The sequence below is a fragment of the Vidua macroura genome, chromosome 12 (genome assembly GCF_024509145.1).
Source record: "Vidua macroura isolate BioBank_ID:100142 chromosome 12, ASM2450914v1, whole genome shotgun sequence".
Classification (NCBI taxonomy): Eukaryota; Metazoa; Chordata; class Aves; order Passeriformes; family Viduidae; genus Vidua; species Vidua macroura.
In genome coordinates, this window is record NC_071582.1 from 12,064,794 (window position 1) to 12,086,840 (window position 22,047).

Sequence of the window (22,047 nt, forward strand, 5' to 3'; positions counted from 1 at the left end):
TAAAACGGCAAGATATTCCAATCTCACTATTAGAAATGACAGTTTAATTTTCAGTTGTACTGTCATTTAAGAAAGCTTTTAAGAAAAACTTTAAAACGTATGTACAAAATTGCCCATTGTTAATCAAAGAGAATAGATCTTGAAACAAGGTTGATACTTTGGACAAAACATGTTAAGTCCATGACCCTGCGAGAAGACAGTAAGGGTGGACTTTCAGCTGCTGTACAAAGTTTGGTTAAGGAAGGAGTGAAACAGACTTCCTTCTCTGCTTTCCTCCTCTGAAATCAACTTTCCATACTTCCAGAATTTGCCTTCCTTGAACTAATAGATATTTCTACTGTTACTCATTCAACTTGAACAGGAGTCTTGAAGGTAGTGAACCCTCGAAAAGCTGTGCTATGCGTATCCTTTTCTGTTATCATTTGCATTATTCTTTCATTCCATCATTATTTTTAATGTAAAGTACATAACAATCTTGTTTATGAGAAGAATACTCTTGAACATAATCAAAACCTTGCTATATGATTCATTTATCCATTCCATACATATATTTCAGCACAGATAATGACATCTGGAGTTATGCAGTATACACAGGCCCTGATCCAAAATTTGAGAACAGCCTACGTTCATTTCAATTGGCCCCAGATTGGGTTCCTAACCTACACTATACTGGCTCTTTATTTCATACATAATTAATATCAGAGTAAATTTATTGGCAACAAAAGGCATGTGGTGATTCACCAAGGACCCTGAAAAGTGAATTTTTAGCCTTTCATTTAATTGGAAAGCAACAGGACACGTTAGCAAACCTGACTTATCACTGTCTGTGGCTTTTCAATGTTAGTCCACACTACTAGCTCACTTTATTTTTACATAATTATTCCTAGCATGGCTCATCATCAAAATGCCAACTGATAACAAGAAATATAGATGAAGTCTCTTGTACCTCTTACATAAATTCCAATTGTGTTCATAATTTTCCTAGATTATAAGGATATGACTCTTCCTGATCTTGTGCTAATCTTTTTTTTTATAGAAAAGAGTGCTGTCCCTGGCAAAGGTTATTGAAATAATGCTTTACACCTTCCTGTTGCAGAAAAAATAATCATTAGGATGGATTCCTACTGTATGTTACCTTTCTTTATATTATGGGCTGGCGGTTTCAGCAAAGTTTTGTCCTTCTGAAATGAGTGGGATTACTCACATGAGTAAATAGAATGGGATTTGGCCTTTACCTTTTACTGATTACTATAACTCTTGTTTTGCAAAACAGCACCAATCACTACATGAAATCATTAGTAAAAAACAATTTTGTGTTCCTGCTAAACCAGTTTGGGCCTGACATATTTCAGATGTGATACACTTATCACTGAAGGGGGAAGAACAAAAATCAAACAAAAAATTCAAGAAAAACACAAAGCAAGCACAAAAGAAAGCAGAGGAAACAAACATTAAAAAAGATAACATACCTAAATCCTAGACTGTGTTCCTTAAAAGCTTAGCATGAATATGCCTCTCTTTACAAACACTTCCTTAGCTGAAAAGTAACTCCAGTCTGCCAATACCTAGATGTTTTGCATGTCTGTACTTTGGTTTCATGTTACCTGCAGGCAAATATGGATTCCTGTCAATCTTCAATTCACCACAACTACAGAAATTTATTTTTCTTCTTAACTACATCCAAAATAAACTTGACTGAAAAAGAATCACTTTATCTCAAGAAACATCTTGCATACAGAAAATTGCAGTCAGCACACAAGTAATACCAGTTTTCACAGACTTTAAGCCTGTCTCCTAATTTAACTGCACATTTAGTTCCTTTTCTCCTCCAAAAGAAGGGGCTGAAGGCTATAGGAATGCATGAGGGCTGCTGTTATTACAGTGGAGACTATGCAGGGTATAGCTTAATGATGTCATATCAGGGCTGAAATATGTTTGATATTCTCAGGCTAAAACCCTGGTTGTTTCAGCAGAAAACCACTGTATCTTTAGCAATGTTCCACCTCTCCTGACCTTGGGGCAAAGATGCAGTAAGCGTCACCAGACCATTTGGCCTTTGAAGTACTTGCACTACTTGAAGTCCTTTTGTGCATCACACAGAGCTTACCTATTCCTGTTTATCAGCTCCTGTGTTCAATATGTGCTCATTTGAGTCTATAAACTCTAGTACTTAAAGTTCAATTGCTAAGGCAGAGCTCAGTAGCTCACGAGATGGGCTGATTCTCAAAAACATCCTTTTAAAACACAAGTTCAAAGGACAGAAGTAATTTTAGAGAATTGATATTTTTAGAAGTATTTTTACCCCATATTTTACTGCTTGAAGCAAGCAAGAAATTCCCTTCCTAACATCATCATGTACACATTGAATGATAATATTTCCTCAGAATGACTAAACTCCCTAACAAAATCACTGCTTTCAGACAACACATTTTATATGTTTTTTTATCAAAAATGTTTTAGTGTTGAAACTCACCTTTATTACCCAAATTCCTCTAATGACATGATCAATAGCCCTATAATCGAAATTGTCCTTTTGTTCAAAGTGAAAATATTCTTTCTTAGGAGAAACAGCTTTAATAATTTCAAGATGTTGCTGGAAAAAAGGCTACTGGCTTGAGTAGCCATTCTACTTGGCATGTCCTTGTAACCAGTGTTCACCACACCCTGATGAGAAAGCAAAATAAATAGTTGTCAAAGCTTTCATGTGTTGGAAACTTTTCACATGTTCTCCACAGATCTGATGCCTTCTTTATACATGCTAGTAAATCAAATTTGCATATTACTACAGACATGAGTTACTAAAGCTTTCTTTTACAAGTTAAGGTTTCTGTATAAAACTAATAGCTTACTCTGATGCATGACCAAAGAAATTCAGCAATTTTGTCAGGAAGCCAGAGATTAAATGAGCTGAGAGGCCAGTCAGGGAACTGGTTACAAAACCATATGGTGCTTATTTTTGAGAATAAGAAATCAAGTACTTCTTCAAATGAAAAAACACCTCATGATTGTCTGATAAGAATCACATTGCACAATGTGTTTCACAGATTAACTGCACTCTAGACAATCCCAAGGAGGAAGATAGTGATACCTTCAAAACTTAAATTCCTTGGAAGTACATCTGGATTAATACCACATCTCTAATATCCCTTAGTATTATTATGAAAAAAAAAACCCAAACAAATCCTAATGCCATGCTCTGAAAACAATTTACATTGAATTCTGACCTTGGACACTATACCCTAAGTTTTTGTTTCTTTCTTTCATTACACCATTCCAGGATAGCCATCTGGACATTAAATTCATGAGTTTATCTCATATGAAGTCACACATGTTGGCTTCCATACACATCCTGGAGCAAATGAACGTAATAATGAAGTATGGCAGCCCCAGAAGTCATCAATACAAGGTAAAATTGAAATACTGTAGCTGGTTCTCCAGAACAAGCCATTGCAGGGCTCTGCTGCCTGGGGGACAGTGGCAGCAAGAATTCTGCTGCACAACCCACTGCCTAGGTTGGTTCCTGATGAGACTTATCCTTATTGGGTAAATTCACAAATACTGAAATGACAGCATTTTAAACTGCTCCAGCTAATGGGTCTTTACAAACATATAGTTGCACCTTTATCTCATCATATCATTATACACTGCACAACTTTGTTTTTCCATATCACCCTGGAATTTAGTCCTCATCTAAAAATATATATTAATTTTTATGGTAATCCCATAAAATCTAACATTAATATTAAAAACTGTTCTATATCACTACTTTAAAATTGTGAAAATAAGCAAATATCTGAATTGGTTTTTTTTTTCCTGTATCTTGAATTGAACACTCAAAATTCTTGTTAATGAAGGAATCACTTTAAAAGCATTAATGGATGTTACTGTTTAGAAGGATGTTCCCATGCTTATAAAAGTCACAGTGCATAAAACAGAATTATCTCTGACTAATATTCCAATTTGTGGTTTTATTACTTATGACTTTGCTTTATTACCCCATAACACTTCTGTAAAGACTCCCTGACAGACCTGCAGTGACTTCAAGGAAAGACAATCTTTATTACTGTAATGTAGGTCGTTTTTTCATTTGTTAGAGCAACAGTGATGTTATTTGTATTTTCCCTGCACATCAGTTATTTCTAAATGCTAGTGTATAATCTACACCAGAAAAATATAAAATCCTGCAGGATGAGTAATTTCTACTTACTCCTAAGCCTTAGCTCCATATAATTACTGATCATTCTTTCATTGACTCCATCATACTCCTGCTAATTAGAATTGAAAATTTCACATTAAAGAAAGCAAACCAAACAAGTTTAATAACTTTTATTAGAAATGATAACTCTTACTAGAGAGGGTAAATAGGGAGATATGCCATACACATGAGTGCTCTCAGAAGCAAATATAAATTAATTACTTTGAATCTGAATTGAAAATTAGTAGGAAATCATTAGCAAAACAAATACTCTAAATCACTGATTAAAAACAGGAAAAACAATCATGAAGCTATTACTTACTAATAGTTTTTAGTAAATACCTAGATACATGCATATTTCACTAAGCATTTTATGCTAATAGGGACATATGTTTGAGCTCTCCAATGCCATAAGCAGAATCTTACCTGGAATAAGACCTGAACTAATACAGGTACCACTTATAAACTCTGTACCAGGCAAATCATCCCTGGTACATGAGGGCCCAATCTGTTCATGTGTGAGCAGTGCCTGTGCCATCCAGTTCCAGCTGGCTCCAAAACTCACATAAACAGCCTCTCACCCTCTGAAAGCTGTCAGGCCAGCACAGGGTACCCCTTCTCACATGTCAGCTCCTAAGGCAGGAGATGGGAAGAGATGCAGTGGAGTGCTGAGGAGACAGGCAGCAGGAGAGGCACTCCTGGAAGCCTGCACTGCCTATCAAAGGGAGCTCTCTATGTGAGGCACAGGAGCCCAGGGATGACCCACGCTGGGGTAGGGACAGCCATGAGGGGCAGGGGTCAAACAGCTGCACACAAACCCACATTCAAAGGGACTGGAATGGACTGGGTATAATATGCAGGGAAAACAGAGGAAACTTCAGTCTAGGAAGGAAGGGGGAAGATGATACTTTTCTTAAATTGGACCTGGGAAGTATGGAGGCAGCATATTTTAAATGTTCTCTTTTTCTGGATATTGATATCAATAATTTGAATTTTGTGTTTATTAGCAATGAATTAACTAAAATTTCTGGTAGTCCCATGACAAAGAAATCTTCCAGATTGTTTTCGAATGACAATGTTTTGCTTCAGTGTAAGGCAAAGCAGAATTTTAACCAGAATGTTTTATAAAGTGTTAACAGTATTCTAGATTCTAAGCCATATTTTCTTACTCCACCTGGTATCAAATCCCCTGACAGCAATTTCCATTGCTTTGGCAGCTACTGCTGCAGTCAGCCCCACAACGCCACCACCAATTATCAGCATCTAGAGAGATCAAACAGAGACTAAAGTGCATTCTATGTTCACTTATTCCATCACATGCTGTGTCTGCAATATGCCTTATCTTCAAAAGCACTTGAACCTTAAGGAGCATCAGAGGCTGAAAATTGTTAAGTACTTCAGAGAAATAAAAAAAAAAAAATCTTATCTCAACAATACAACATTGTTAAACAGCTGGTTTGGTCTATAAGAGCAGGTGGTCATCTGTACAAAAGGTACCAGATGTAGAAAAATAAGAGAAAAAGTTAGAAAAGGGTTACAGAAGACATGACTAGAGGCACTTTTTATGTTCCACAGGACATAGACCTTAACTCAAACTTTGATAGCAAAGGATGATGACATTATTTGTCCAGTTATGCAAATGCTTTCCTTTACTGTAGCTCTTCTTAACTAAGAATTCCGACAGGTATGTTGCAACTGAAATCACAGGGCAGGGCTCAGTCTCAGAATGAAAAAATAGACTGGCATAAGGTCCTTTAAAAAACAGTGAACATCCTTCTGAAGCAGGATGTGACAATGCATTTTTTACACTGAAAAAAATTGATCAAGCATTTGCCAAAAATAAATGAAAAATGCAAGGCTGAACTCAGATGTACATAATGCATTCACTGTAAATTTCAATTGCCCTTGGCTGCACTGTATTAAGGCAGGTGAGAGCAAACAGAAGTCCTTGATGTTGGTGTCCTGCCTAAGCAGAAGCAGGTCTAGCAAAATATCTTTTTTGGGACCATGCTGGGAAGAATCTAGTCATGAGCCTTTGAGGAAGTCTTAAAAGTTTCTGATCAAGTAAATCCTGCATTCAGAAATGCGCAAATACATTTAAATCAGCTTTTAGAGGATGGCTTAAATATCTAAAGACAGTACACTACAGCAAACCCAAATAAAATCCCAAGGAATTAAATGCTATTACATATCTCTTGGAAAGGTCATGTAGGAGAGCTGAACTGTCTTGTTACATTAGTAATCTATCTTTACATTAGTAGTCTATCTTTACAGTACAAAATTTTATTTTTTTAATGCAACTATACTTTCACAGGAGAAACTTGTTCTGCTGTCCCTATCTGACCAGTAAAATCCCTGCCAAAGTCATTAGATGTCGGCACTACCAATTTGTACCTATAACAAGTAAACAAATATCATTGTAGATAAGTTGTGACACCATCAGATAAAATAACATTGTGGGATGACACTCCCTAGAGTTCAGATGCCAGGACACAACTTAGAGAAAAGGAGCCAAATCCATAGACCAAATCAATTAGATAATTAACAGAAGTCTCTTAACAATAGCATAATGGACATCTTAAAGTAATAAATTTTCAAACAATACATTCAAAAGTAATTAAAATTTATAGCAGTGGCTTGAAACTTAAGAGTCTGTTGAAGGACAAATGCTGGAAAAAATGTATATCAAAAGTAGTAGCTCATAGCATAAGGTGCTTCTTGAGACTGCTATTTGAATTATTTATTTTTTACCTCTGTGGATCAGCTGACAAGCCTGTACTTCACTGCCAGCCCACTTACATATAACATGGACAGTGCAGAGGGCTGCTCATAGCTATTTCAGGAATTTACAGCACAGATTCCCTTGGTAAAGTAGGGCAGTGATGAGCATATATTTTACATGAACTGGAAAATAGGTCCAACATTTCAGCTCACTTCAAAATAAAACATGTTTGAAACAGAGACTGCCGGCATTGTTAAATTGTACAAGAATGCTTAAGTAGCATGCATCTCTCCCACTAAGTTACTGCTCCAAAATATTTTCAATTTATTGTTCCTCATTCAAAGAAGTGGACGTAGCCCCAAAAATATTCACTAAATTGATGTTTTGTGTGAACTATGTGTTTGCATGGATCTCACTAGAGTATACCATTGTTACAGGCTTTTTTGTTTCCAATATCTCATATTTGTAGGATATTTTCTTTGCTGTTTTTGTTGGGTTTTTTTTACTCATTGGGGAATTAAGCAAATAATTACTGATTCCTTCAAAACAATTATGTAGGTATGTAGTAATTTGGACAAGAGCTGCAGCTGTTTTGTGCTTGTTCTGTCAACAAAAGATTTTCAAACCAGATAACTATGGGTTTCTCAGTCCTTTATGGTATTTGGCCTAAAGGCCAAGCAACTTCAAGACTTCACTTAACAAAATGGAACAATTTGAAAATCCTGTTATCTTTATACTATTCTTACTTTAAACCTTTTTCTCTTTTCAAAGCTTAAAAATCAAACTAAACTGGGCAAGGGAATAAAATCCTTTTTATCCCAAAGAAGTAAGAGATACAAAACCAATTTAATATCAATGATCTAAATGCTGAAGCAAGGTGCACCCAGGGCAACTCTCCTGACTCCTTTGTCACAGACAGCAGAGAATTTAGTCCACTGTCAGTACTGCAGGAGAAGATAGGCAGTCATTCTGGGAATTCCTATACAACTCTAGAAAATTAATATTTTGTTGCTAAAGGTACATAATAATTTTTCCTTACTGAACTTAATAACAAAAATTTTACTAGCTTTACTGAAGTAAAATTTCACACAGTGGAAGGAAATGAAAGACTGGCAAAAACAAGAGTTGCTAATATCCAAGCTGAGCCAGAGCAAGACAGCCATTGTATACACATGCTTTCTGTACTAGAGAAAAAACTGTTTTTCTTCTGTGGGTACCATCTGATTCAGTGTCATAGCCATATAACTGAGGTAATAATTTATTTTGGTACATGGACAAATAAAAGGATAAATGTTAAAACCAAATATTTTAAGAGAAGTTGGTATTTAAAAAAAATCAACATTGTTTAAGGCCCTGTGTTAGAATATTGGAGGGAAATCAGAGAGTTTGACACTAGGTTAATTAGATTTAAATAGTTTCAGGAAGAGAGAGAGAATGTGCAACAGGAAAATACTATTCATCTTTGTAGCCAGATTGCTTAAATTTACCAGAGCTGTCATCGAGACCTTTTAGAGACTAGTTGCATGATTTTGTTTATGGTTCTGTAAAGAGAAACAATATTGACTGCTGACATTTATCATGGCTTTTAATTTTTTCTCCCCTTAACTTCACTGTGGTTTACTACATGGAAAGCGATTTGTTTTGCTTCATCTGCTTCATCAAGAAAAAAGAAGAATACCCCTTTTAATAAGGTAAGAAGATGCAACTGAAGGCCCCAACCTAGATCATGAGGCTCTTTCAATTGCAAACACCCCACAGTCTCCCTCCAAGATGGAAAAAATAATGGTAGATTGTTTCCTATGATTTACTGAAAGTGAGGAGGTCCAAACCAGGGAGGGTACATAATAGACACCTCCTTCCATCCACTTAAAAGCAGATGGGTCACAGAAAACTGCTTTGCACCATTGTGCTGATCTGGCCTGGGTCAGAGTTAGTGCTTAGACAAAGGAGTCACTGCCACCATTTGCACAGAGCTGGCTCCATCTGAACCCAAGTGAGGTTTCTCATTGGGATGATGTGAGAAATCTTGACACCAGAAAACCAAAATCATTAGATCAGATATAACTTATTCTTAAAGCTCATCAAAATTTAAGAAAAGTTTTTCATAGAAGTATAGATGTTTGACAATTTAACACTAAAAGTTAAGCTTATTGTTTATGGATTCTCAAGCCACTCAAGGTATCCAAATCCTGGACAGTTTTTGTGTAAATAAAAATCCTGGCAAACAGTTGTTGTTCTTTTACACATACACACACACATTTAGCAGAGTGGCCCAGGGATGGGCTCAAACAACCCCCTTGCTATGAAAAGGCACTTAAATTTTTCCTTTATACAGAGAGCAGAAGAGAAATACATAAAATTACTTTGCTACAGCCTGTTAGGCACGATGTGGAACACAGAGGACTACATTCTCTTACCTCCACAGTGGAATGCTATATCATACAGTGATAGGAAAAACTCTTTTCAGATGATTTATGGATACAACAGTGGCAAGGCAGCAAGTGGCAGGGAAAATGCCTTGTTTAATGAAGCAGTTATGTGTTTGATACCTTTACCAAATTGATTCTGCTTCAGATGTACTGGTTCAGGTTTAAAACCATCTCAATATGCAGCCTATATACATAAATAACTGGTTCAGCATTCAAACTAGTTGTTTGTGTTTGGCAGTTTTTTAATGCATTCCTTATAGAAATCTAACTGCCTTTGAAATCAGTTCCAAATCTGAATTGTTTCAAAATGTGTCTTATATTGAAGGACAACTGCTCTTGACTGTTGTTTGGCCACTAATGCAATGTGATACTACATGGGGAGACAGAATTCAGAATCAGCAGGGAAAATTTTGCACCTTTAGTTGTCAGAGGCAGCAGTTTTGGGAAGGTAACAAATTCTTTTACCAAATTCATACTGTCCCTGGGGCAAGGCCTCAAAATAAACACAGTAGCTTCAAAGACAGTATTACTGTCAGCTCCAGGCTGCAGACAATCCCGTTTGCATGTTGTGATCAGTTCACACTTCCCATTGCAAACAATCTTAGATTACAGCCCTACTCATGTGAAAGATTATTATGGAAAAAATAATAAAAAGTGGTATGTTAAAGCTATGCCAAATATAAGACACATTTATCATGCTGTCAGTGGAATTTTTTACCATATGTCTCAATGGATTTACTAAAATTAGTTTTGCTTTATACCTATAATAGCTATAGGTCTTAGGCCATATATAACGTATTTCACAAAAAGAAAGACTGTTGTTCAAGCAGCAGGGAAAAACCCAAAACACATTACATATGTGCCCTAAAAGAAAAGAAAGCTCAACTTTTTGGGAAAGGAGTCAAAACCACTTCTCTAGATCTGCTTGTGTCAAAGTGAAGCTAGAAACTCAGGGAGTATCCCTAAAGCTCAAATTGCTATCGTTTCTAAACTGATGATCATATTTAGTTGACTCAAATTAGTCTTCAGAATAAATATGGCTACATTATTCACAAATTACAAACTTATCTTTAATTAGGTATCGTTTTCAAACATTAATTGTTACCCTGGCTTGTCTGCATTGTTCAGGAGGGAATTTTGCTTTTTGTCAACTTTATGTTTCCCTTTCAATTTTAGTTAATGCTTTACCAAGGACTAGACACCAGGAGGACACTGCAACCCACTTCTCACCATGACATTTTCTTTGGTAAATCCCACACTATAGGTGCTCACTATCAAGTTCTTACAGTGAACTTAAGAACTTGAGAACTTAAGAACACTGTAAGAACTTGATAGTGAACACCTCTAAAACAGAATATATAACTAAATACAAAGGCTTTTTTCCTGTCTAGATCATATCAATTTAGTTTTATTTACTTTCAAAGGCACAAATTTCAACATCCAATGGATGTCAGCAGACAGGGTTTCTCTGAAGTTTGAAAATTCCATCCATATATCCAATCCAGTAAAGTTTTATGCACATATATTATTCTTAAAGAGGTGTAATCACTGGTTGACCTCAGTGGGATGGTTAGCGTGAGAGAAGGTGGCAGGATTGGGCCCCAAGTTTTCATAAATAACACAGAACATCTCCAGATGAGCATTCCACTGTTAGTTTTTATAGTGCCTTCCACAGCCAGCCCACATGGTCTCTCACACACATTCCTACATGCCAGAACAATAACAAATTAAAGTTTGGTTTATAAAAGGGCTTTGGCTCAGATGCTGCTTATACAAGTTTGCATGCTGTTTACTCTGAAAAAGGTGTGGAACTGACCACAATGAGGTGACAACCTCAATTCCACTCACACATGAGGTGAGAAAACCAATAACAAAACTGCACGATTAGGAAAGGACACTTTGTTTCTCCTGGCTTGCATGTGAATAAAGTGCATTTTATTAAGAAAGAAACAAAGCCTCTCTTGAAGCAGACTAAGGAACACCTCTCTTCCTCCTTAGTACACATATGCATACAAACTTTATATATATATATATCTATATATCTATATATATATATATGTGTCTGATTGTACACACATATCCATATTACACATGATGATCCACAGAAGGAGGAGTCCTAGATTACTATTGCCCTACCTTGCAGTCAGTGAAAATTTTCATTGACTTCAGTCAAACTGGATTTTGAAGCATTAGGCTCCCCCTGTGCTGAGCACTGGGTTCAAGGACATTATTACACCCAAACCCTGCCTGTGCTTTCAAAACAAAGTTTGAGTGATTGAAAGGGTACATTCTTCTTCCCTGAACTATTTCAATTTACCTTCGTGGCTTGATAGTCCAGAATACCCTTAAAATCCAATGTTGTCTATTAAAATAGTAGGCACAGAGAATAAGGGAAATACCTTGGAAGCTGACTCAGTTTCATCTAAATAGTATTTCTGTCCAATTCAACAAGAATGTTCTCACAAATATCAAGAGGACCTGACATTTAGCCCCAAATTAGAACAATTTTAAAAAGCACAACAAATATTTCACCACACCCACATAACTTCAAAGGGTTTTCTGTAATTTATTTTTAATATTATATACAACCAAATGCATGATTGCAGACATCTCCACAAAACTTGGTTGTCCCCATAATTAACCAGGGATACCCCAAGCCACATTAATTACTAGCAGAGATGCAAAAACTGAAGTACGTTTGCTTAAACATAAAGTCAGTTCAATGCCAGAAAACATTCTACAAAGAGATTACACAGACCAAGCAGATACATGTGGCAAGGACATTTCTATTAGAAACACTCTAAACAAAACCATTTAGTACAGAGTACATTTTGCTTAAAAGATATACACATGGCATTAGAGCAAAGCTGGGAACAACTATAAGAACTTTAATTGACTGAAAAAATAACTGCCAGTATTTATAATTCTACAAAGAAAAGTGTCATAACGAGTTCACTGGAAAAAAAAATCTCAGTTCTATTCTGCATGTGTGCACATGATATTTTCAGGCCATTAAGGCAGCAAAAACTAGAAGAAAGTATTCTTTAAGTACTTTTTTGTGAAGTACCACAGAGAACTGGAAGGTTTTTTGTTACAGTTCTGAAATTGTAACAAAAGTTACAATTTCAAAGTTGTTATAGAAAGAAAAAGTGCTTCAGATACACAATTAATAGCTCTTTCCTGTCTTTGGGGAGAGAGGCAGTAATTCCTTACTATCAGCAATTACAATGCACTTGCAGTATCTCAGCTGCTTGGTTAATGAGTAGCAGGTAAAGTAAAGCAAAATCTCCCTCTAATCCCTGCCCATTTGCTGTAGGAAGGAAAGAAACAAACACAGAATATCTCTGATGTGAGTTCTAAGTAACCCAAAGGAGAAGCAAAAATAAATTCTGGAAGTGCTTAACCTATATCCTGTTCTACCCCATAGGGGTAATGGGATTATACAAGTCTAAGAAACAAAAGATTTAACCCACAGTCATTTTTGCATTCTAGATTCTTCTAAGGTCAGACAGAAAGGCACTGTTCTCATTTTATTTATTAATACCAAAGAACATTCTAATATTTTGCACACTAGTTGCACAATATAGGAAGAATTGGTTTTCAGCACTAGCCTTCAATCTGTAGTCACTTCTATATGTCATCTATATCAACTTCCATTCTTTGATGTTATGAAAGCATTACAGGCCAGCATCTGGTCTTTGAATTTAGATTCCAGTTTTATATTGGAAATGGTATTTTCATTTATATACCAAATTTTAAAGGGCTTAATCCTCAGATGTCTTGCACAACCTATCACTGCTTCAATACTATGCAAGTCTCAAACACTATAGCCCAAAAGTGAAATGCTGTTCTAGAAATTTGTGCAGAATAGACCACATTGATTAAAAAAACACTTTAAACCTACTATTTCTGTTAATAAAATCCTTTCCATAGCCATTTTTGGTGGAAAGAAAAGGTCTTTTTTTATTATCTCTGTATATGCAAAAGCAGTAAAAGTTCTGGCAGGCCTAGAATCAACAGGATCCAAATCTCCATAAGACTTTTTTGAAAATTGGCAGACTTTAGCTTGAGAGCAAGCCTGTGAAACAGATATTTTAAGACTCATACTTCTCCCCTCAAGTAAACTTGTCATTATAACACCTTTATTCACAGCCTAAACCTGTGTACATTTCTAAGCTCACTCATGTAGCTGTCCCTAAAAGAAAAAAAAAAAAAAAAATATTCTTCAGAACCATGAATCAACAACCTAAAACCAAAACAACTCATCCTAAGCCCAAAGACAGGCTGTAATCAGTCCAGAATGGGATCTGAAGCTGAATGCTACTGATTTCTCTTATAGTCTTTTTTTTTTTTTTCCATTACAAAGCTGGAGATTATTTCAAGTTTTTGCTAATGAAACACAGCATTGTCTAAATCTGGAGCTTCACGAGCTCCCATGAGAACCTTTCACTTGCAACCTTACCTATTTTAGGCCTGACCCTCCTTTGAGCACATTTACCAGATGGTCCAAGTTACATGGGTATTATTAGGTACAATACAATAGACTACAGTCACTACATCAAGTAAATGAGCTGATAAAAAATAACACTTAAAGTCTGAATGCTTGCCTAAGAAAATTAACATTAGCATAGGGTAAATTTAAGTCCTCCAATTGTAGAGCAGAAAGAATAATTACAAGAAGCTTTTCTACAGCATTTGAAGAATTCAGATACATTTCTTCATTCTATGGTTTTAACTAGGATGTGAAATAGGTTAACCAATTACATTTTTTTTGGGTGCCATAAGCAAAACCACAGGAATACTTCTGAATTTTATGGTCTTGGAGCATTCTAGTTATGTAAATAATTTTGAATAATCATGCTTCATGTCTTAAAACAAATTTAAAAGTCATTAAGAAGGTGAGCCAGTAAACTCAGTGTATATGTATAAGGTTAGTTACAATCATGCTCCTTCCTGCAGGTCAGTAAACTCATTAGTTACATGTATTTTCTGAACACAAGTGCTATGTCCATTAAGAAAGGACATAACTGTAAATTACTGAAAATCATTTATACAATTCTTTTGGTTTAAAACCATCTTTAGTTGCTTCACGTGCAGTATGCATCCCATATAATTCAGCATATTGCTGAACTTGGACATTTGGTTTTAGGAGATTTTGCTTTCTACATCTACATTCATTCTCCTAATAATAACAGCACTAGTTTTATTGTTTCATTCCACACAGATCATAGACTGTGCATTCAATCCAATATTTTATAGTGCTTCCTTTCTGACACAGTATCTGTTCGACACTTAAATGCTTAAAATCCCCTTGCAACCAGAAAATTAAGATTTTCCACAGCTCTTCTTAGTCTCAGTATAGTTGGCAGCAATTTAAACTACATCCTTATGTCTTATATTCTAATGGAACTCCAACAGCTTAGTTTGGGACAAAAATATTTATAAAATACGCACATAGCCCACTCAAGGTCAAAGTTTGCTGGATAAAGCAATATATTTTGCAATAAGACAAAAGACCTTTTTAAAAATAGCAGCTATTCAGTTAACACAACTCTTGTCTAATTTGTCCATAGCTGTTCACAGAATATACTAGCAGTTTTCCAGGAATGCAGGAAAAGATAGCCCTTCATTGAGGAGTTAATAGCAAAAAACAGCAAAGCACAAAAAGATATGTGAGGGAAGGTGGGGGCAAGGCATCTTTAAAGCATATTTCCTTTCTAGATGAACAGTGGCATCCAACAATTTACCAAGATAATCTTCAGGGGTTTGCCATTGTTCTCAGGAGAAAGGCAAATGTCTTTGAGGAATATGAGGCACACAACATTTTTAACTTGTTTCCATACAGGTGGAGTATACAGCAAAAAAAGGCACCATCTTTTCAATCATGGCAATCTATGAAGTCTACTCTAAACATGGAAGCATTACTAGTATGAAATGCTTTTCCAGCCTGCTTTAGAGAAGGGTTACCATCTCTTGCTGTTTGTTGGTTTTTGGGGTTTTTAAAACTTGCTTGCAGAGGTGTCATTATTTGCCAAGCAAGGGATTTAATGGCCTCATTTAGGAGCAGAAATTAATGTGATAGACTTATGAAAAGTGTTTAGACTTACAGGTACTCACACAATTGGCTTTCTAGTGACTACCTCAAAAACCAGCCAGTAGTGTATATATCTGTCCCTGGCAGCAATCCTGGCTGTAATACGCCTTTATGGCAACACAGTTCCCATATTCTATTGATCTCTCTTTGTTTTCTCCAGTTTTTCATTGAACTCTTCAAAGAAGGTCCCTAAGGAAGCAATAGCTTATTAATTATTGTTTGGTTTATTCTTACAAGAACAGTAATTTAGATTATTTTATTATGTTCCAGACAATGATTGCCTAACCAGATAATGTAAGCAAAGTAAAGTAAACTGGAAACTGAGTTTAATTACAAAAACAATTGCTTGGATTGCATTTGTGGTTGAGAAATACCAATTAATTCAGTTCACAGTGCAGGGATGATTACTGCAATATCACAGTGATAAACAAGTAATGCAGAAAAAAGCTTTCACCAAGGAGTAAATTGTGCAATTGAAAAGAGTTTATAAACAGGTGCTGTAGTATCTCTGCAAAGACTCCTAATCTTGGGTTTATTTGCCACAAGACTGTGTCCCAGATAAAAAATATTACGGTGGCCAAATGAGTGTTTTAACTTATAGCAGATACTATTTCCTCAGGAAATAGTACATTTGGAAAAGGCAGACATACATACTTTTATCCTGTTCTTATTGGCATCACAGTGATAAAACTGTGTCAGAGCCATTTTTTCAGCCCAACATACCTGAAGATGATCCTCTGGAGCCACATACACAAGTCTTAGAGGCAGCATGAATCACTCTTGGTATAGAAAGCAGGCACTTTAGAACTCAGAGCCTGTGTTCATAGAAATAGAGGTAGATAAATCAGTTTCATACCATTTGGAAATATGCACTCCAGTAGCTATAAATTGTTTAGCATTATGAAGTAAATTTGGTAGATTGCTGGTAGATTTGAAGAGATTGTGGGGGGTTGTTTACTTTAAAAATTTCCAGTACAGTACATTTATTAATGCTCCTGAAAGACTCAACCTGAAACCAAGAGGAAAGCAAGATAGGACAGACAAAGACAGGCTGAGAAGGAACATCCTCTAAAATTTTTGTTCTATTTTCAACTCCATTAATGACCACACATTTCAATTCATTCCACTAACAGCTTAATTACATAAACAAGTCTACTGGACCTGATGAGATGCATCCCAAGGTCCTGAAAGAATTGACTGGTGTAGTTGAGAAGAATTTTTCCATCATATTTGAAGTCAAGGCCATCAGGCAAAGTCCCAGTAAAAGTGGAAAAGTGGGAATATCTCACCCATTTTAAAAGAGGATAATAAGGATCACCAGCCAGTCAGCCTCCTCAGTGCCCAGTCACATGAAGGAACAATCCTCCTGCAAGTTATGTCACCACTTATGACAGAGTCTGCAGTGACAGGACAAAGGACAACTGATTTAAAGTGAATGGGGATAGACTTAGATTGGCTCTAAGGAAGAAGCACTTCTGTGAGGCGCTGGAATAGGTTGCCCAGAGAAGCTGTGGTTGCCTCATCCCTGGAAGTGCTCCAGGTCAGGTTGAGTAACCTGATCTAGCTCATAAAAGGGGGTTGGACTCGAGGATCTTTAAAGAATAATTTCAATTCAAATATTTTATGATTCATTAGCTAAAAAACAAAGCTCTGTGGATCAGCAATGTTTGTGAAAGCACATGTATATACTCATGCTTATCAGGGAGATTCATGACCTCATTAGGGCTTCAAATAGCATCCAATCCAACTGGGCTTTGAGTAAATAAAAAATTTCTTATAAATTCTTACAAATAGCATGCTTAGGGCATTCATCTTACATTTGTCATAAAATACTGACTCTACTGTGACATCAAGTTCTTACAATTCTGCCTGATGTCTACATTTCTCTGGAGTTTTGTAGGATTTATTTACTCTGAAATATAATCTTCCTGTTCTTTCAAGTAGTTTCTTTAACCACTACAAGTATATTAATTGATCGTGGAAAAAATTGAGCACAAATTTCCTAAACTCTCTGTAAGTTTCCCTTTTATGTCAGTTTCATCATTTATTTCATGTGTTCCATTGCACACCAAAACATCTCAATGACCTTCAGGGCTGATAGCTTACAGAAATCGTAAGAGTAGTCTCTGCCAAAAATAGAATTAGTAGTTTTCTTTTACTTTGGACTAAGCTCCCTAATTCTAAAAGCCCTCAACTCATTCTCTGAAGATAGTTCCACTGTATTTTTAAATAATAAATAATAACCTCTTTTTTTCCAGAAAAAATAATGTATTACCAGTCAAGTTCCCATGTAAGTGGTCTAGTGAATCAAGCAGCAGCTTTCATCTAAAGCCTACCCACATTTTTCTCTCAAAACATGCACAGAGCCTGTGTTCTTTCAGCACACTTGTGAATGAGCTTTGTGACATAGCCACAACTACTATATTTTACTTCAAATAATTTTCCTTCAAATGAAGTTAAAAAGAAAAGGCTTTTGCAGGCTGATTATGACACCTGTAAGACTGACTTCTTCCTTCAGTGTAAAGCATTCAAATTTTAGACAATAGATAAGACAATATAGGCAAAAAAACCTTCAGCCAGTATCATGAACAGCTTACCCCAAGACTTGTTTTGGTCCTTATACTTGAAGAATCATTTGTGCACCACTACTGTGAGTTGCATGAATGTTACAGACTAGCAAAGAAAATCAACTTTTCTGCATTACTGGTACTATTGGCTTTTAACATCAAAGCTGTTCTTGCCCTTTTACACATAACTCCAGGTATTCTACTGCTGGATAGGAGTGTCCTGTCTAATTGTCTTACTACCATGTTAGTACTGCTGCTGAAGTTCTTGGACCTGTTTGTAAATCTGCATCATAAGTAAGGAGGAAAATTATCTCCCAATTTTATTAATATGAAATAATTTACTTACATTAAAGGGAGAAAATAATTACTTGCCCACAAGATACATGTTTCTCATGTTCTAGGTGCCCAGCCTGAGCTACGGATGAGTAGGATTCATTTTAACTAATTCTCATCATCTTTTAGATGCAGATCCTGAACTATGTTCAAGTACTTTCATCAGAAGGAAAAACATTTTCATGATGTGTTTCAGCCGTCACATCTCAGGCTTTCTTTAGGAGAAGAATTCTCTTCTAGGGAGACATAGTCATGGTTAACATTTTTCTGCAAAAAAAGCAACTGCACACCGAGTAATTATAGGAGAAAAACTAGTATTCCAGAAGCATTGTTCATTTGAAAGAACAGCAATATGCAAATACAAGACTGATACAATACAAATGTTCTGACAGTGACTATGTCATACCAGACTTTTGGGAATGTTAACATTTAATGCACTCTTGTGTCCCCCTCCAGAAAGGATGTATAATCTCTGAGCACACCAACAGTATTGTGAAATCAACTTCTTTTGGGAATAATCTCTTCAGGGGGACTATCCAAAACACATGGATAGACTGATTCTGAGGAGAAATTCTTCAGCATTCACTTTTACAGAAGATTACTCAGCCATTTTAAAATGAAATTGACTGAAATAATTCTGCAAAAAAATGGAACTCATGAACTATGAAAGAGGCAGAGATATGTTTTGTTTTAGGCTTGGGGGTTTTCAGTTGTTCAGGGCTTTTTAAAATAATTCTTATATTGGGCAAGATTCATTCTCAAATTTTCCCAAGACAAATGAATAATACCTTCTTACAACATCACCACATCCTGTATATTATTGTAAAACCCAACTTCTGAGTTGTCATTGAGGTATTTAATAAAATAGGTATAGAAAGTTAAATTTTGGTTATTCCACAAATAATTTAGCCTTTTTAAATAGTCTAAGTCTACAGATTCCATGTACAATGACTACAGATTTCATAGCTAGTGGTAAAGTTACTGTCACCTTTCTGTTGGTATTGCAATGAAATTATGCTAAAACAAAAAAAGTAATTTGCTATCTTTTTCATTACAAATTCAATGGAAAGTTTTAACAGAAAGCAAAATAGGGGGTGGGATTAATTTTCTTCCAATGCATTATTTTATTCAAAGTGCAAAGGGCACAGATTACATAGTTTTTAAAGCAATTTACCTTGCTGAAAACACCTTTTGGCTAAAGGAGTTGACACCCAGAAGCAGTTTGAGATATAGCAAGATTACAGGATTATTAACAATAAAACATCAAGAAGCTCTACTTCCTCTCCATGTTCCTATAAGTAACAATGTCTTTTCTCCATTCTCAATTTGCACTACTTCCATTTTTTAATGTAAATATTTTACTTTCTGGAAATAGTGATCAACATGAGAGTTCATCTTTATTTCATCTTAGCAGGGACCCCAGATCTTATCCAAGGTTACATCAATACATCACACAGTTATGTGTGTACACCACTCCAATTTAAATGTGTAACTTTCACTGACCTGGTGAGCTAATTTGCTTATAAATCATCATTAGTACAGGTGTTCCTTCCCCCAAGATATGCCAGAATCAAAGATCTCATATGAAACAGCTTTTCCAACAAAAATCACACAAGATTGAGACCAAATGTTAACCAATAACATCACTAAGTAAATAAAACTATTTTCAGGAAGTCTTAGGACTTGAAAGCACTCAAGACAATCTAGACCACTTTCTGCCCCAAGATAATATCAAGTCTATGTATGAAATTGCTGGAAATGTCAAGAACTGCAGACACTACAGGATCTTAGGAAATGTACTCCATTTTACTCTATCTTAATTTACCAAGTAACAAGTTGAATTTATCTTCATTTATACATCTCCACAAGAGACATCCATCTATTCTGGGTTTGCAATAGCCTTTTACATATCAAAGAACTGATATAAAAATTTCAGTAAGGAAAGCCCAGTCCCACTTGTCTTGTAAGTCATATTTCCTAAGCACTCAGTCATTCTTATCCTTCACCTTGGTGGATAATTCTCTTCATCTGGTCCACACCTTCCCTTAAATGTGACAACCAAGCCTGGCCATACTAATGGTAGGACACCATAAGGTGGCTCCCTTCCCTATAACTTTGCAGCACTGTCAAGTCACATTGAATCTCAGTGCAACATCAAGATCTTTTTCTACAGAACTGTTACTTACTCAGTTGCTGCTATCATGGTGTTTAGGCAGCAGGTATCACCTAAATTCAATGTGTGGGAGCTTGCCATCATCCCAGTTACTTGTATTCTTTTTCCCTTCATCAAAACTTGCATAGGTAACTTACAATTTAAATCTTATCCTAGAATAAAACCTCTGTGCTCTTCAGCTTCATCTCAAATGCAAATTCAGTGACTGAGTCTTTATTCCATCATCCAGATGACTAATGAAAATAATAAGTAGCACCTAACCCAGGACTGACTCCTACCAATCCTCAGTCAGTACTTAACTTTCCAGTTAAAGAAGCGTTGACACCTACCTCCAAATACTCCTACAAAACACACTAGTACCCACCTGACAGAAGATGCATCAAGACTAAGTTTCACCAGCCTGTTTATATGAACCTCTGAGTTGACATATTTGTCCCACTGCTTCTCCTCTAGTCATGGAGGAGAAGGGCTAATGCCCTAGCAGACAAACTAAACCAGCTTAGTATAATTTCCCCAAGAAAATTTTCTTCTGACCGTTAATCACCTTGGTTTGGTGGGTTTTTTTTTTTGTTTTTTTTTACAAATATTTCTTCTTATGGGAACTGAGCTAAAGTTCACTTATCTATAACACTGTATCTCCCTTCCCAAAGACAGGAACTGACTTTTTCCCCTTCCATTCTATGATGTCGTGACTAGCCTTCAAAAAAATTCCAATGGGTAGTCCCGAATATTCCATTAACTGGTAGCAATAAAACTCCACTATAGATACATCAGGCACAATACTTTGCTATCAAATGGATTACTTGCATGTCTCTTGTATATGGCAACACGGAGTAAGAAAATGGTGTCAATGAGCCAGATTAGCTGTCAGAAAGTGCTCAGCATGTAAAGTAGATGATGATCAACCCTTGCTATTGCAATCAGTTCCTAGTCAGTTAATGTTAATGTGCCATTAAGAAAAGATATTTTCCTATATATCCAAAAAATTAAAAAAAAAAAAAAAAAAGAAGCCACTGGTAAAGCAATAGTGTTCAAATCATTGGTTTTCTTCTTCACCTAACCTGACAGCTGTTTTGATCACTTGCAAAAGTCTTCTGTTGTAAAAATAAAGAGCTTACTGACATTTGAGGTTTTAGCTTTACTCATCCATCCTCTTCCTGCAGCCTGAGACGTTGATGTGACATTAATCCTGAGCAGCTGCTTTATACCACAAAAGGAATTTGTTATGGAATTATTTTAAAAGTGCAAGTAGCCAATTAATAACCAAATGTATAATTTCATAAAAACTTTACCAAACACTTGAATTTTTTCCTTTTATAGTCACATTAATTTTGATGAAAATTTTTAATCTGCAGAAAGGGCCAAGTGATTTATCTGACTTTATTTCTTGCATGTGAAGATACTTTGCAAAATAAACAGCTGAAAAAAATTGGGTTTTGTCCTGTCAAAGTCAATGTTTCAGATTTCTGTCACTACTAGAACAACTCAGTATCTCTATTGTTCCCTTAAGTAAATTATCAATACACTAGTGGTG

The 22,047-nt window shown here is 35.9% G+C and overlaps 1 long non-coding RNA gene across 1 annotated transcript; it reads right to left on the reverse strand.

Annotated features, from left to right (window-relative positions):
• Positions 1 to 1,482: 1,482 nt before the first annotated feature.
• LOC128813413 (uncharacterized) lies at positions 1,483 to 21,062 on the reverse strand. Its single transcript, XR_008439035.1, has 4 exons — positions 20,878 to 21,062; positions 16,164 to 16,255; positions 2,474 to 2,664; positions 1,483 to 1,604 (listed from the first exon to the last, which is right to left on the reverse strand). It is a non-coding gene; the product is annotated as an uncharacterized LOC128813413 (long non-coding RNA).
• Between the last annotated feature and the right edge of the window lie 985 nt (positions 21,063 to 22,047).